We start from the raw sequence: 17,454 nt of genomic DNA on the forward strand, positions 1-17,454 counted from the left end.
ATAGTAAATATAATCTTTAATAAATAGTAATCAAAGTAAACCGTCTAGTCAAAGTAAGGTTTGCTTGAATAATAAAGTACCTAGATTCCTAAAGTACCTAAAGGAAGTTACTTACATTTTTTTTATCATGTAGTAGGTAGGTACTATATTGTGCAATTGTGTTACTTGATCGCCCCAAGGATTGAGCCGTTTACTCATTGACTCTGGGCCAAGAAGCTGCATGTTAAAAACCAACAAGGGTAAATAATTTTGCAATTTTACAATTTGGGTGGATTATTACACTTTATTATCTCGACAGCATTTATTTATTTCATTAAATGGTAATACTGCTGTATTATACTTGCGCAAAGACACTTAAATTCAAAGCAAAATTGAGTTCATTGAACTATCAAGGATAAACCGACTAATGGATAGACAACCGAAATTAGTATGTTTGATGATGAACTGGTACACATACCCGTGAAAAATCTTTCGATTGTCTGAATTTCTTACAAATCGTTTCAATTTTGATAACCCTTTTTATGATTTTATGGCTTGACTGAATTCTTCACACAACTGATTCCAATTTTGAAAATTGCACTTAAATTCAAATCAAAATTGAGTTCAATGAACCAGATTTTACGGGGATAAACAACCACACACAGACAACCTAAATCAGAACGTTTGATTGTATAATTACGCTACTTTGTTAAGTGAAAGATACTCTGACGAGATAGCTCAGATAACCCCGATGTGTACACTTATGTTTCTTTTACCACTTTCAGTCTTTACTGAATTTGTTAGAAATTTATTATGTTGTCTTTTGTAGTGTGATACCAACCTGCTCCTCATCCCTGACTTTCCTCGCTAACCCTTACTATTGACCTAATGGAGATATTACATAAATAAAAGGTGCCATTGTTCCACTGAATTCAGACAGTCGGTATTATGAAGAATTGACGAATCCAAAAAAAAATTGTATTTACAATAAATCTCTTCACACACAAAACGTAGGACACATACCTCTTTTGGTCTTATTTTTTTATTTTTTATATTAACTCCACACAGAAGGCCCTGAAGAAAATAATTTCCCTCAGGGCCTATGTCATCTTTAGGGATGCTGTGTGGAGGGTCTTTTTGTGGAGAGGAAGTAGTGAACATGGGTCTTGAAGAGTCCCATGTTGTAGGAGGGAGGAAACACAGAGGCCGGCAGTTCGTTCCACAGCCGAGCTGTTGAACCTAAGAACGAATCGTAGAAGCGACCCGTTCTCATGTGACAAATGTCAACCGTGTACAAATGTTGGGCGCGCGTTTGGCGTGTATCCCGACTACGCACCGGTGCCGAAGGGATCAATGACGCTAGTTCCTCAGAGCATCTTCCATTGTAATACCGATATAACAAGGACAGCATACCTTCCTGACGCCTGTGCTCTAAAGATTGCAGTCCGTCTGTTAAGATTGGGGAATCTATCAAACGGACCGCCCGTTTCTGCACAGAGTCAAGGGTTTTTTTCAGGTATTTGGGGGCTCCTGACCAGAGATGGCTGCCAAATTCGACAGTCGGGCGCCCTTGCGATTTGTACAGGGTCAGCAGTTGAGTACTATTAATTATATTCTTATAATTTAAGATATGCTGTGCTGACAGCAGCGTTAGTTTTTAAATACGCAATCACTACGTCAGGGTATATAACAGAAAGAGCTACCTTTTTCTGAAATAACTTCAACAATGGGAATGGCTTTCGTGGTCGAGGGGTAAGGCTCTCGACTAGCAATCTGGATGTCACGGGTTCAAATTCACAAGTAAATTGTATTTTTTGTTTGCGTTGTTCAACAATATATTCATTCACAATAACAGAATGTATAAATGTATATTATATTTGCAGCACGTTCCAGAATGGAAGATACTAATATCAACTTGGTGAAAGAGAATTGAAACGTAGCATGAAAGGGCTTTAGCCGTGTTTGGTGACCACGTTCTCCTACCCGACTGCTTCACAACATACCACATATGGGGTTGCCGTAGTCTGACTGGTAGCAGTGAGATAAAAAATGAATAAACTGAAAGAACATAATGTTGCTTTACAACCAATGCTCCGTATTTATTAATTTATTTGTAAACTGCACAATGTTTCTTGGCTTTTGCCACACGGAAAACCTGATTTAGGAACATGGTTCCATGTCTAACACGAAACATTTCCTAAGGATGGCAGTATAGTTTAACGACAGTAGTTATTCACAGTTGTTCATCTTAGAAAATGATGTAAGCTTTGTCCATTAAAGAGGAATAATATATCCAAGTCTTTCTGTGGTATATTATTATTGGTGAGCTTTCATGTCGTAAATTATTTAAGCCGTGTTCTGAACCAATTTTATGGGAAGGAAATAACGGCTTGGGATTTTTATGGCACTTTATCAAATGAATCTGAAATGAAATATTGACGAATGCCAGATGGTTTTGATTTATGTGTGGAGATGTCACTGGGGATCGTAACCTTATTATTTACAATGCCTTTTCACACGTTGTTTCTTTAAAAACAGGTGGTTTTTAAAAAGAACCTAGGCATACGTAGGAAACCAAAGAGACATTTGTAAATTGTTGTTTTCTTTTATTTTCAAATTTCTCTAAATTTTATAATATAATTTGTAAAGTATTGAAACGTAAAGCTTAACCAAGTTCTAATTTAAAAATAGTTGGCAATCACTATCAAAGAACCGGACGGTTTGGCTCGCGCGCCGCGGTTAGTTGACCCCATGTCCTAGACCATTTTACATAAAAGGACACCTTCAATAATTTGTTTTATCACGTTATCTTATAAAGGAACACAATTGTCGGTTTCTAAATAAATATTAAATATTTTTTTATAATATGTTAATGTATTATTTCGCTAAGTATTTCAAAATAATAATGAAAAAAATCTGTTGGAACTGGGCCATCAACATTTTGCACATTATTGAAATGTCTTAAATATTTTATTTACAAACAGAAAGTTATATTTTGAAAGCTAAGCAGTAGATATTTAATAAAAATTATCATTTTTTATTAAATGTTTTTTGAATTTTCAAGCTTTATCAAAAGGCAAAGTGTTTATTTTTCTGGTAAAAAAAGAATGACTTTTTTATCGATACGACTATACGATATATACAGGGTTTTCCAATAAGAGGTGTTATTTTGAATAGCCCGCTATTTCGGTAGATGTTAATTTTGACACGTAGAAACTAGACCATTTATAAAAATGGAACGATACACGCTTCAACAACGCATTGAAATTATTAAAATTCACTTGAGTGAATCAGATGCAAATCATCTTGAGTGATGAGGCCCATTTCCACCTCGGTGGCTTCGTCAACAAGCAAAATTGTCGCATCTGGGGCTCGGAAAACCCAAGAGTTATTGTTGAAAAGCCTCTCTATCCTCAACGTGTGTACTTACTTTTTCGAAAATGAGGCTGGAGCAACAGATACGGTGAATGGATTGCGCTATCGAGAGATGATTAATGATTTTTTATGGCCGGAATTGAATGGTATTGATCTGGACAACGTTTATTTTCACATTTACTTTACACAAGCAACGAGTCCATTGATCTTTTACGATTGAATATCAAAATAACCCTCTTATTGGAAAACCCTGTACTTCTCATGTAGTGTTAAGATGATTCAGCTTCGAAATCTATTGAGTCGTGTATCAGTCTTACTTCATGCGGAAGTCTATTACAAGCTTTCCGGCTTGATACTTTGAACTGGAGTGCGCTTTGGTTCCTTCCAGCTTCTAACTACTTATTATATAACTGCAACGCCTGTGTTAAGTTGCTGAGTATTCGTAGGAAATAAAAGGGGTTAAATCCTGCCACGCAATTTATCACGCAGTCAGAAATACAGCATTCTTCTGGTTTAACGTGTTCCGAGTTGTACCGCGGATACAGAACTCCGGAATGGAGCTACAGACCATCAAGGAAGTGTATTAATTCAACATAAAGGAACTTAAATTTTAATTACCATGGCAACACAGATAAACTTCGATTTTAGACGAAAAATATAATAGACTCGTAGGTAAGGTAATGATAGACTTCAGAACCTTAATAATGCGTCTATTTATTTTGACATCATTTGCTAAAAATGTGCGTTTCTTACACATAGTTTTAATTTTGATATGTGATATGTAATAAATGGCTTCTTTGCTGCCTGTATACACTTTAAACATAGAAAAAATACTTGAAAAATAATCTTAAAAATAAAAAGCAGTTTGAATATTGAATTTTCTTTCAGAAACTCCCTTACTTCATGCTCCATTTCGTGTGGTTGCTTCTCGCACTAATTTTATTAAGGTACCTACAATTCTTGTTCACATTGTGTGGGTAGGTAATTTTAATAGCAACAAAACCTTAAAAAGCATATTGTATAAAACATACCAGCAGATGTGAAATAATCCTTAAGTGAATCAGATTGTTATAATTTTACTGTTATTATGATATTTTAATTTTTTATGTGATAACGCACAAATGTCCTAACTACTCCCAATCGTCTGGTGTCAGTAAGATTATGGCATCCCCAATTGGTGTATGTTGTGAGGCTGAAGGTAGTGGGGGTGAGAAAGAGACAGGGAAAAGTAAGGTTGAGAAGTACCTGGATATTCAGATCTGCTCACCAAACACGACCAAAGCCATTTAAAGCAACGTTTCAATTCTGAGTTGTGGTCGTACACCAGGACCAGATTATAAGATCATTACGTACTTATATTATTTTTTAATATGTATGAATGTGAAAACCCCATAGGCGTATAAATAAATATTAACATTGACCATAATGCCTTTTAAAAGTTACATCTTGGTGTTGCAATAATATTATTTAAACGATCGCAGTCCCGTTAATTTTTTTCTACACTTTCTCAACGGGCTGTAGTAGCACACACTTGCACTAGGGTGACAAGTGGACCTGATTAATGTTACATCACTGGTCACTGATCACTGGTGTGGTCGTTGCACTTCGGGTTCTATAATATCACAGCTTAGTTAAAATGATTATATTAGACGTGCTCATAATAAGAGGTGTCCTAAGTAGTCACTAAACCGTGAAGCTCAGTTGGAAATGTCACATTCGGCCAGTTAATTAATGTCAAACTATTTAAAATTAAAAATAGTTTGATATTAATTACGATAATATTAATTATTTTTAAAACTATTTACGAACACGCCATATATTGAATATGAACGATAATTGAAGACAATATTAGTGATTTCTAAACGAAAATCTGAAACAGAAAAATCAGAAAAGGAAACGGTCACATCTGGGACTCGATTCTGATTTTTCTGTTTCAGATTTTCGTTTAGAAATCACTAATATTGTCTTCAATATTTAAATATTACAATTTGAGGTTTTACTCAATAAAGTTATTCCGAAAAATAAATATTTATTCTAGACTTGCAGAAAAGTCAACAGATGTCGCACATTAAAAATAAAAAATAAGATAGGTTTATCTAAAAAGACGCTGTCTGGATTGCATTTAGTTCGGGTTGAATCTTGCGATCATACATAAAGATAGTTGCCAATAAAAATGTGCGGTGAAAAAATGAAGACAATGTTAGTGGTTCTTATTCGAAGTATGATACAGTTAAAAGTGACCGAGGGGAATAGGGTCCCATTAGCTCAGTCGGTAGAGCACTGTCCCGGAAAGACAAGGGTCCTGGGTTCGAGTCCCAGATGTGACCGTTTCCTTTTCTGATTTTTCTGTTTCAGATTTTCGTTTAGAAATCACTAATATTGTCTTCAATATTTAAATATTACAATTTGAGGTTTTACTCAATAAAGTTATTCCGAAAAATAAATATGAACGATAATATTAATTATTTTTAAAACTATTCGTAAATATCCGAAGACTTCATTTGTAACCGAATGCTGATCCTTCATTGCGTATTTAATTTAAATATACATAACAGCTAACCCTGTGAACGGTTCGCCCCAATGTTGAATTTGGGAGCCACCTCTGGTCTGGAGCCCCAAAAGACCTATAAAATAACTCTCGACTCTTGGCAGAAACGGGCGGTCCGTTTGATAGATTCTCCTGTCTTGACAAACGGACTACAATTTTTAGAGCACAGGCGTCAAGTAGGAATGATGTATTTAATCTATTAGTATTTCAATGAAAGATACTCCGAGGAATTAGCAGCATGTATTGCTTCGGAACCTGTGCATAGTCGAGAAACACGCCAAACGCGCGTCAAACATTTGTATTTATTTTTACGACTTGAGTTCAACTGCTCGGCTGTGGAACGATTTGTCGGCCTCTGAGTTTTATCCCTCTTATAATGTGCGTCTCTTTAAACCCTTCTGCACTCCTTCATTTTCACAAAAAAGATCTTCCATACAGCATCCCCAAAGATGACATAAGTTGTGAGGAAAATTATTTTCCTTATGGCCTTCTGACATAAAATATATATACAATATTCTTATACAATCAATAAAATACTGCATCGTGTATTATTTGCAGTAAATTACAGAGTACTAGTAATATCCGTATTGCCCTGATGAAACAAAACCTGTTCGTTCGAAAGTTACTTTGAATAATCGGGTTCTTCCCAAATGACCTCTTTCTTGCTTCCTTCCCCTCCCCATTTCATTCAGTCTCACAACATACTCTGAACTTGGAGTTGCCATAGACCCACCGGCTCGGGGCAGTTGACACTTGAGATTTTGTGGGGTGCTCACTTTATAAAGTCGAAATCGATAGATTGCAACATAGCTGGCCTGCGATTCTGGAGTTAACCGATCAATCGTTTTCGTATGCGCCGTCTTCGAGTGAAAAACTACTAGTCGTCGCGACTAACTTATTCGAATGTTTCAATTTTACGTATTCTCGAGCGTCGAACGGTCGAAGTTGGTAGAAGAGATGATTATATTGGTACCCCTGTGAATATTGTCTATGTTCCTGATGTTTTTGGGATTTCTATGGTGTGACTGTCAAACAGACAACAGTTATTCGTTATTCAAAACAGAAATGGCTGCGGGACATATTATAAATTGCCAAAAGCAACTCTTAATTGAGCTTGTAAGCTCCGATAAAGACTTAGTAAGTGGGAAATTTTCACCCACTTTTATTCGCGGTAAAACAAAAATTGACAGCTAGACTAGATTTTGACAGCCAATTCCATAGAAACGCCAACAACCTACCACTCGCTGCCCTGTTTCTACTGGTTATACCCAGTAGTTGTTGTGTGGAATGACGTTGACGTTTGGCGTCGAAGTATGTACCTTCGACCAATTTCGGAAATAGCAACGACGACCAACGTACGTACTTTCGACGGCGATTACGAGCGCCCTCGATTCAGGAATAGAGCCCCTGGATGGTTATTCCACAAAACAATATTTCTTTTATTACGATAAACTTCAAACGAAAAAACTTTTTAGCGAATGTCAATGATTTGAAGGTATTGTCAACGCCTTGTGGGTAGAACAGTCGCCAGGTAAGAGAATATTACTTATTCCTTTTCCCAGAATGTTTCATAATTTTCGTTTTTTTATCTTCTTTTTAAATAGAACTTAAAATATATTATTTATTTATAATTTTTCTTAATAACCACTTACTTGATTTATGCCTGTATTAAGGTAGTCGTAAATGATTTAAATTATAACATGGGAACTAGATTATAATTTAAACAAAAGGTTCGTAGATAACGCATTTACACATTAACGGTTGAGAAATCATCGTGGTCTCGTAACTCTGTCTCATGATTGCGAGAAGCGACTATCACGCACTCCTCTCGACAGTCCCCTTTTTATCCCGATTTCTCTCCATACCCTGAGGCAAGTCTACACCCGGTCCGTCCAGCAGGTTGGAATCCTACCTTTTCCTTTTCGTCCTTCAACCTCTCCTATCGCGACTAGTTTCATCTTCTCTCAAGGTTGCCTTGGAAGTAATTGTAATGTTGTACGCAATTTTAAGTACGGTGGTTGGGGATGCTAATAACATTAATTTTTGCTAGATTCTGGAAACACGCCTCCCAATAAATCATTAAAAGATCGGAAAATTGTTTTTGGTATTTCCATTTTTGGATGAAAGTTGTGTTTGAGGAAAGAAAGCAGAACACAGAACAGACTCATGACTTTGAATGAAGGAAACACAGATGCCAGCTATGTTACATAATATACAAAACACCTATTTAGCAATGATCCATCTTTTTCGTTTCATGCAAGACGTGTGAGAAGGAAGAAAACGATCATCGGTGAAGTACTTGTGAACCCTCGCTGGGACTAGTATGTATCATATTTTCTACCTTCCTATTATTTTATATATATATATATATATATATATATATATACAGGGTGTATCGGCACTAACCCGACAAACTTTAACCAGCTATTCCTTAGCACATTTGGAGTAAAAAATGTTATGTGCACTTTGCTGTCCGGTAACGTTTTTTTTTAATAAAAAATTAATTAAACATATTTTCACCACATGTCACCACTGTTTTATCCTTTGTCAAAATTTGAAAGCAACATCGCAACTCTCGCGTGTTGCTGCGAACGAAGCCCTTATTACATAATCCAGTACCAGAAAAGAAATATTTTATTTAACAATAATGATTATTCACATTTTTCGTATGCGAATCACTGATTGTCTTCTTGTATTGTACACATCAGTTTTATTTTTGTATCTAAATTGTTTCACCTCTGGAATGCTTTGGTTTCACCTCTTACGCGTTTCACGTATTAAATAGTCTAATTTTGAAACTAAGAAACTAATTAGTAGATTTCCTGAATTTATAATCGAAGTCCAATAATTCTGAGCACTTTTAAAAACAATTTTCCTCACTTAGGTACTTATCAATAATAATAATTGGATTATTTGAACAGCGCCGTTGTTTTTTAAATCACCGTAAGTGCTCTGTCAAAATGTTACTTGCTAGGCTATCCTACAACGTATATTTTTTAATAAATTTAGTTATTTACAACTTCGCGGAATGTGATTTATGAATATTATTGCTTATGTTAAAAGCCTTCCAGAATTACCGGAATATAACGAGCAGCTTGACACACTTAAGTTTATTTCCACTAATTTGAAGGTACAAAGAATGTATAGTTTTAAAAACAATCCCGATGAATCAAAAAACGGTTCATATAAAACTGCTGCGCAACACACTGAGACAAAGGAAAGCACTCACACAAACGTCATGACTGCATTGGATTGACCACCTGCAAATGAATGCTGCCAGATTGCTAATTTATTTAAACAATAATTATTAAATTTTATTTAAAATATCGCAATTTTTTTAAAAAATCGACAATAAATTACAACTATAATTTAAAAAAAATATTCTTAACCCCACGCTTTTTCGTAATTGATTAATTAATTCAGAATTTAAACGTTGCTTGAAATGACTAGCCGTATTTGGTGACCAGATCTGAATATCCAGGTTCAGAATTTAAACGTTGCTTGAAATGACTAGCCGTATTTGGTGACCAGATCTGAATATCCAGGTTTAGAATTTAAACGTTGCTTGAAATGACTAGCCGTATTTGGTGACCAGATCTGAATATCCAGGTTCAGAATTTAAACGTTGCTTGAAATGACTAGCCGTATTTGGTGACCAGATCTGAATATCCAGGTTTAGAATTTAAACGTTGCTTGAAATGACTAGCCGTATTTGGTGACCAGATCTGAATATCCAGGTTCAGAATTTAAACGTTGCTTGAAATGACTAGCCGTATTTGGTGACCAGATCTGAATATCCAGGTTTAGAATTTAAACGTTACTTGAAATGACTAGCCGTATTTGGTGACCAGATCTGAATATCCAGGTTCAGAATTTAAACGTTGCTTGAAATGACTAGCCGTATTTGGTGACCAGATCTGAATATCCAGGTTTAGAATTTAAACGTTGCTTGAAATGACTAGCCGTATTTGGTGACCAGATCTGAATATCCAGGTACTTCCTCACCTTCCACTCCTTCCCTTAGCCATAAAACTTACCCCAATTCAACATAAAAATTGTTTAAATTATCGGATGTAATGAAATGCATAATAATTAGACCCCAAAATACTTAATTATTCAGGGAAATAAACCCCTGAGTCATCAGTTGGAAATACCAACGACATTAAGTGAAATTAACAATGCAATAATCCTATTATTGCATTGTTTAAAATTTCACTTAATTATTAGCATTAGCAAATAATATTGGGATTAGCAAATAATAATTTACGACAATTTACTCGGAAATCAATAAAGCCAGAATAATAAAAAAAGAAAGTTATCACTTACGTCGTCTGTAAGTGGCTTTACCAAAGTTTGATAATGCCGTCAGAAGGTGAAACAGCTGTCACGCGTAATAATAATTACAACTAGCAGAACTTGTTTATAAACACACTGTTTTTATAAATTTTTTAATAAGACTGTTAAAATAAAAAAAATCTCTAAATTGAAATGGAGTTCTACAAACTAAACTTAAAATCAAATAAATTTATTGCGAAGGTTCAAAGTACTGTACTGTAATATTATATTAAATAATTTTTACGTGTTTAATTATTGTTTAAAGTCAGATTAAAGCGATTAAAAAACCCACCTGGCAATTCTTATTCGAGTTTCGTTGTTTTTACGTATTGGCGCGCTTACAAGCATCAGTCGTCTCATTTTTAACCATTAATATTTAGTGTGTAGGAAAGAGAGAAGACGCTTTTCGACACACTTGTCGAAAAACTTGTTGAATGCCGACGGGCATACTCTTCTACAGATTTTATTAAATATTGATATGTAGGTAATATTGATGTGTAAATGAATGACATTGTGAGAATTTTACCAATAAATAATAAATGAAAATGCGGACATGTAGTTTATGTTAATTTTTTTATTGGAGCATTTGTTCGAAGTGACTACCATTATTTTCGATGCAAGCGTGTAGTCTTGTTATATTTTGATTATTTAAGTTTGCAGGATTTGCTTTAATTTCTGCAGCGGCTTCCATCACTCGTTCGAGCAGTTGCTCTCTTGAGGCTATTGGCTTAGCATACACTTTTTCCTTGAGAGCCCCCCACAGGTAGTAATCCAGGGGGGTCAGGTCGGGTGATCTTGGTGGCCAAGCAATGGCCGGACTTCCACGGCCTATCCAACGACCAGGAAACTCGACATCCAAGTAGTTCCGCACGGCAATCGAATAGTGTGGTGGGGCTCCATCGTGCTGGAACCACATTCTCCGTAGTAATTCGAGGTTCACATCTTCCAGAATCTCGCCCAGTTGCACTTGTAAGAACTCCAAATACATCGGTCCATTTAGTCTGGGAGGCAACTCGATTGGACCGAGTATTTGATTTCCCAGGATTCCTGCCCACATGTTGATGGAAAATCTGTCCTGGCTCGACGACTCCCGAACAAGCTTGGGGTTTTGTTCAGCCCAATGGTGCAAGTTGTGCACATTTAGCACTCCTGTTTTAGTGAACTGTGCTTCGTCGGTAAACAATATGTTTTTCATGAAGTCTGCATCTCTTATGACATTATGCAGCATTCTTCTGCAGTACACGACTCTGGAAAAGTGGTCATTCTCCATGAGGCCTTGGCAGCGCCTATAGTGAAAAGGTTTGAGCCCGTGCTTCTTCAGAACTCTCCATACCGCCATGTGTTCCCTGTGTCCTATCATCAGAGCGACCCGACGCACGGACAGCGTGGGGTCTTCGGTAATTAAGTTCAGGATTCTCTCCTCAACTGCCACAGGAACGATGTTGTGTCCTCCGCCGGCGCCTTCAATCCGTCCGATGCCACAGTCACGCAATTGTTGATACATCTGAAACAAAACAACAAATAACAACTGCTTTTATTATTCAGCTCAGTAATAATGTCAAATAAACAATCGCGGGCTTTTTCACTCATTTTATTTTTAAAGAACACTTATTTTAGGCACATATCAGAAAACTTACGTTTTCTCTTCATTTATTTCATTTTTTTATAGTAAAATGTATAACAAAGTGTTTTAAATTATAATTTTCTTAACTAGGTACGGTTGATATCTTGGATTCACAGGGGTGAAATTGAATTCAAGTAATTTAAATAATCCCATGGTGAGAAAGGGAGTGAATTCAATTGCAGTGAATGATGCATTTATTAGAGATTAAAATTAATTAACTTTTTAAAACGCCGTTTAGTGACCACTGAACACAAATCACCTAAAGTACAATTTACATTTTTAAAGTTGGTGGCCCCTTGTTATGTTTTTAATGTTCCCAGTTTAAATTTCAAAAGCGCTTTTTGGCATTATCAATGAATGTAAATAGTTTCAATAAACAATTGATAGGGTACAAACCTGGACAAAGGTAGCATGGTGTGGGACGCGTCTTCCAGGAAACCTCATGCGATACTCCCTTACGGCTGCTCGTGAATTTCCATTGCAAAATCCATAAACAAAAACAATATCTGCTTGCTCGGCAGGTGGATAATTGAGGGGCATATTTCAACAGTAAAAACTTAGATAACAAAACAAAAACGAAACTAGAAACTTGATGACATGCGAACTCCCAAAACAGCACTGACCACTGATACGAGACGGGGTGGCGGGAACCACACGGGACTTGAGACAGAATATGTGTGAAAGAGATGACAGTAGCGCGGCGTTGCCAATTATTTTACCCCTATACTGTGGGCAGTAGCGGAGTGTGGAAATTTTATTTATTTTTTGTTTTTAAAAGAAAAAAAATGTTACCGGACAGCAAAGTGTACATAACATTTTTTACTCCAAATGTGCTAAGGAATAGCTGGTTAAAGTTTGTCGGGTTAGTGCCGATACACCCTGTATATATATATATATATATATATATATATATATATATATATATATATATATATATATATATATATATATATATTGTTTATTGCAGAAACAAACAGTACATAATTACATAGATGACAATAGTTACAAAATTATAAAAGTTAGTACAATAATTGGTACCAATGACATGTCGCTGACATATATGCATATGAGGTATATTATACATTTTACGGTTAAGTTACATTTTTAAGTTAAGTTAAATTAGTGTGCTGGGGAAGGAGAGAGGTGTGTGTGAGTGTTTGTGTGTGTGTGTACGTGTGCATGTGTGTCTGTGTGTGGTTGTATGTGTTATGTGGGCGAATTCAGTGTGCTAAAAAAGTTTTTCTTAAATAGAGGGAGAGAATCAAAAAATATATCGGTATTTGTGCTTGTTTGAATTGAGTTGAATGTTTGAAGGATGCGAGAAATAGGGGAATTGGCTGCAGCGTTTGTATTATTACTAGTTGTGTAAAAAAGGTTGGTGTGTCGAGTTCTTTTAGATGGGGTGTTAAAATTTATTTGGGATAGAAGTTCTGAGCAGTCTATTTCGTTGTGTATTATTTTATGGAGAAATGTCATGTCAGCTATTGTTCGCCTGGATTTCAGGGATTGGAGAGTGCAGATATAATTATTGTTGTATTTATAACCTAGGTACTTAAGAGGAAACCGGGTGGTTTTTTTTCCATACAAACGTATTCCTCATTTCCCTCTCTGGATTTTGACACTAGAGAAAATATTTTTTTTACATAATATGAATATTGACCGCAAGCGTGTCGGTACGTTTTGATTTTTTTGATAAGTTACTTTTTATAGGAGTTATAACCCTTCAAAAATTGTTGAAATTGCCTTTTTTTTAACGCCATCAACAAACTTTCAGTATACAAATAAGACGATGTATTTTTAAAAAAAGCAAAACGTACAGACATAGAATGTTTTCTTCCAATACATTTGGTAAAAAAAATCTTGGAAATCGGTTCAGTTTTGGAGTAGAAAAATGAGGACTACAAAACCTCGATTTTGACAATTTTATTTAGGTATTATCAGGCTGAGGTGCATGTGTCCCTTTCTCTCAGTATTCGGGGGTGAGGGGGGGCGGAGAGGGTTTTGTTGAATACGTATACAGTCAACGAAGTGATGTGACATTCTCAATAATTATATCGACACACTAGTCCACTAGTGTTGTCATGTCCCGAGTTATCGATGTTTTTTTTAAAATTATTTTTCTGTTTGGTGACTTATCTTGAGTGTGCCAATACTTACCGAGCTTATTTACTAAAGTTATTGTGACAAATTTAATTTGTTTACGTCAAATAAATTAATGGAAAAAAATTGAAAAAAAAACACCTGTTACAGACAGACCCCGAGATGATTCCGTTCCGTATTGCCGAGTTGGATATGGAACACAAAAGTTAATTAAAATATTTTTTGATAACTTTTGAAGGTTGTACTCAACATAATATTATCCCTTTATAGGACACTTTTTTTAAGATACAACTACCGAACCAAAAAAAAACTTTTATATTTGACTAAATATATTGTTCTAGATTTTTTTTCAAAAAAATTATATTTTACAAGAAAATGTGTGATGGTAAGTACATACACCACTGATCGTTTGATGGAATGCTGGTACAGCGTATGTTCAGTGGTACATGCATCTACCACATGTTGTTGAATCGATTATGTTATTATAATATCATATTATACAAATGAATATTGAAATCTATGTATAAGAGGCACCATATTGTTTATTGTGCTACATATTAGGTACATACACATAACTAGTTTAGTTTTTATTTAACTTTTTTAATACGTTATATTATTACAGAAAAATGCACTTTTGGGAATACCTCCTACATCACTTGACATTTTCAATCTTCTTCAATGATCTCATATTTTTTGTTTTTAAACGCTTTATTGTAAAAAAAATTACTGTTTAACATCTACACAATGAAATTAAAACAATTTATGGTCCAGACCTTTCCCTCGCCGGTAAATTTCTTGGTATGCGACCGTCAATTATTTCTGGTAAAAGGCATTGGTGGTAGAAATTTTCTAACAGTGGAACGATTTTTTGCCAGATTTCATCGTCCCTCTCAATTTTTTCATAAAGCAAACCTTTTGGACTCCACATAACAAAATAACAATAATTACGTCGAGTAATATGTAACTGGCCTTGTACTTGGTAGAAGTAATTATGATTCCGTTTTAATGTTAAAGAATGGTCTTCCAATTTACAGTAATCAATTATCTTTTGTGCAATTCCCTCTTCTGGTGACATATTTGCTATACTATAAGGGCATTTAATTTCAATTATAGAATCCTCACCGATAAGGCCATCCGGACTTGCCGCTAAAAAGTTTTTCGTTTTATCGATAAATAGCCCACAAGCGGATACCTACCTGCAAACTTGTTTTTTTTGAAAATTGCTCTATTGCTAGGCTTTCATTTTCTTTTCCATAATTTGTGGCCATAGTTCCTTTGAATTGTGAGTACAGTAAAGAGTTTAATACTCCCGTAACTGAAGTTTTTTTCCGAAGCTTATATATTTTTCCAAAGTTAGACGCCGTTATCCGCTTACGTCTTTCAATTGCCCACAGATTGTTATTGCTTTGGCCTACCGTATTCCGTTCGAGCTCTTCCTTATTTGTTGAAGATAATTCTTAAAAAATTCTTTGAGAAATTCCTCTTTTTTCGTTTCAAATATTTCAGGTGGCATATCTGGTTCTAATTCCAATTGACCATAATTTTTTTCATCGGGCCCTGTAACTTTTTTTCTTTTTTCTGTCGTATTTTCATTATACTTTAGTTTTTTTTTTCGACACATTTGTGTATTCTCCTTCGAACGTCGTTTCCTCTCTATAAAGTGCTTCGTGTATTTGCCGGGACTGTGGCCTTGGATTTTCTTTTGTATTCTTGAATGGGTTGCCAATTCACTAATCCACGAAGCTACTGCTCCAAAACATCTTGCTTGGTAAAATCCTCTTGTAGTAAAATTTACCCTTTTTCCACCTATAAATTTGGCGATAACGTTGTTGAATTGCTCCACAGTGTTATTTGTCACGTCAATAATAAGACTTTCTGCATTTGCTATTAGAGACAATAAGAATTGTTGGATATCAGTCCATATTCCACAATCTCGAAGATCGCTTACTAAATTTGGATCATCAGTATACTTCTCCGGCTTGCAATAGTACGATGCACAATTTTTATGATCACCAAACACATGATTTGCGGTATTTTTTATGTCCATTTTCAAATTTTTTATTTTATCACTTTGTACTGTGTTTTCTTGCTCTTTCCTGTAATTTACTGCTCCAACTACAGCTCTTCTCATGCGTAAAACGTTTGCTTCAACCTTTTTCCTTATATGAACTGGTACAAAGCCTTTAGCGTTGTTGGTTTTTTTTCCAAGTGCTTTCATTTTGTTGCAAAAATTGCGGAGTAAATGATTTTTGCACTCTATTTTTTGTACTATAAGGTTAGGACCATATGGCATTTGTTGCATTATTTTTTTCATCACCAACTAGTTTGTTAAATTTCAATCCATGCATTTCCATGCTTCTCGAGAACCCTTCTGCTATAATGTGGGCTTCCATGGCATTAGCACTGTCACGCCAGTTTATGAAGCACCTATGTGCTCAGAAGCAACTATGTGTAGTTTAGTAGCTCTAGCACATATGCAGCAGTATGAGTTTCGCACTCCCAGAAATAAAACCTTTTTAGTTCGTAGTCCAACTGTGCACCCTGCGCCAGATGAGGAGCTAAATCCACTTTTGTACGACCTCTTTGCCCAGGAGCCATCTGCAACCACCGTTACCAAAGGATAGCCACCCTCGTCTACGTCACCGTTTAAAATGGCTAGCCTTTTTTCTTCTTCACCAGCTGCGATCATTTCTTCTAAGGCACATTCTTCAATTGTTGGCGCTAAACATTGTTCTATGTTCGTGTAAGTCTTACAATCCATATTTGGCATATTTAAAACCCCACAAATTTCATTCCATTGTGAATACCCATTTCCTGTACACATCACTCCTTCGACGACAGAAGTATTTATAGACATTTTCCGTTTCGGGTCTTCGGAGTGTACGTATTCTATTTTCTTGCACATTTTGCACTCGAAAACATACTGGCTTAGAAGACCATTTCGTCGTTCCTTCACAAATTTTAAATCGGAAAATGTGCAGTTGGTGTGTTCGTGCTTTATATTTGATATCTCCTTTTTTATGTGTGCAGCAACCTGTATACACGCACCCACAAGTCTCATTTACTTGTGCGTGTGCAGAAGATGAGCTCGGAGCAGGCAGTCACATGTATATAACTACGCACAAGTCGCGATGTGACTGAGGTGATGAGCGAACAGCAGGCGCTCTAGTTGCGAGTTGCGACGTGACTTTTTTATGTGAATACCGCACAAGAGTCCGAACTGCTCCCGTCTGGAGCCAGTGAGACTGTGGAATCCCCAATTGGCGACTTAATTGGACTAGTATTACAAAACCCTGTAAGCTGTTAGCTGATTTGGCCGTAACTAAGTCGCCGCGTGTATCATTATTTCTCCAGACAATTATTTTATATTATATTTAATTAATATTCTTTTTAATGAATATTATTTTTAATATTGTGAAACAACATAAATTAATTAAAATCAATTTACTTGCGCACGCCGTGATTTGAGTCCGAGACCTCCGGACTCGAAGTC

This window comes from Hesperophylax consimilis, chromosome 11 (genome assembly GCF_061612785.1).
Source record: "Hesperophylax consimilis isolate HC1 chromosome 11, BYU_Hcon_1.0, whole genome shotgun sequence".
In the NCBI taxonomy this organism is placed as follows: domain Eukaryota; kingdom Metazoa; phylum Arthropoda; class Insecta; order Trichoptera; family Limnephilidae; genus Hesperophylax; species Hesperophylax consimilis.